General features: G+C 67.6%; 2 long non-coding RNA genes across 2 annotated transcripts; one reads left to right on the forward strand and one right to left on the reverse strand.

Annotated features, from left to right (window-relative positions):
- Window positions 1-255, forward strand: LOC108448119. Its single transcript, XR_001863902.1, has 2 exons — window positions 1-40; window positions 157-255. It is a non-coding gene; the product is annotated as an uncharacterized LOC108448119 (long non-coding RNA).
- Window positions 256-434: 179 nt separating this feature from the next.
- On the reverse strand, window positions 435-828 carry LOC108448117. The gene is made up of 2 exons (XR_001863900.1): window positions 723-828; window positions 435-617 (listed from the first exon to the last, which is right to left on the reverse strand). It is a non-coding gene; the product is annotated as an uncharacterized LOC108448117 (long non-coding RNA).
- Between the last annotated feature and the right edge of the window lie 200 nt (window positions 829-1,028).

Consider the following 1,028-nt stretch of genomic DNA (forward strand, 5'->3'; position numbering starts at 1 on the left):
CGTGGCCGTGTACCGGAGCCACCTTCTCCAAGCTGCCCAGGTGGGACCCCCCTGCCCCTGCCTGGGGTCTCTTGGTCTCTGGGGGGTGGGGGCACAGTTTTGGGTGCTGGGCACCCAGGTGGGATCCCGGGAAAAGCCACACTCCCTCCTCCGCAGGGGTTCATGGACGAGGGCGTCCACGCCGCGCTGCTGCGGATCCTGCGGGCCGAGGCGGAAGCGGGGCCGTGGCATTAAACTGGGAAACTGGGACGCACACGTGGCCTGTGTCCGATTCCGTGTCCCATTCCATGTCCCCATCCCAACAGCTCACGGAGGGGGGGGTGTGTGTGTGTACCCTTCTCCATTCCCTTGGAATCCACCTCAAACTGTGGGAACCCCCAGCCCGTTCCTGGGGTCCCCTTGTCCCCACTCGTCCCACTCCAGCACGGACTCGGTTCCCGTGGGAAGCGCTTTATTCCCGGCCCCCCCGGCCAGGGTCCCCCCACCACCTCCGCAGCGCGAATTTGGTGCCGGGGCTGACGCGGCCAAGGTCTGGGCCGTGGGCTGGTGCCCGGCGCAGGAGGATCCCAGTGGGAATCTGGGAGTTCCGGAAGCCGTCAGGGCTCGTCTCCATGATCCTGGGACAGGGAATGGGATCAGGGATGGGGCCATGGGGAGGTTGGACAGCCCCAGGTGTTCTCCAGCCTCGTGTTCCTGTCCCCACGGTGTTGGGAGCGTCTCACCCCACGGTGGCTGGCAGCTCTCTGGGGAATGATCCCGATCCCGATCCCGATCCCAGTCCCGATCCCGATCCCGATCCCAGTCCCGGTCCCGGTCCCGATCCCCATCCCCATCCCCATCCCCATCCCCATCCCGACCCTGACCCCGTTCCGTCCCCTCCAACCCCCCGCAAAGAGATTCCGGAGCCGGGACAAGGCACAGCGGGGCTTTATGGCACGAGGAGGGAGGGGGGGCAGCCCCAAATCCCCCCCAAATTCCCCCCGGAGAGGCGCCTGCGCTGACCCGGGGTTCCCGGGGGGGGTCTCGGG

Source organism: Corvus brachyrhynchos, unplaced genomic scaffold (genome assembly GCF_000691975.1).
Source record: "Corvus brachyrhynchos isolate BGI_N302 unplaced genomic scaffold, ASM69197v1 scaffold787, whole genome shotgun sequence".
Classification (NCBI taxonomy): Eukaryota; Metazoa; Chordata; class Aves; order Passeriformes; family Corvidae; genus Corvus; species Corvus brachyrhynchos.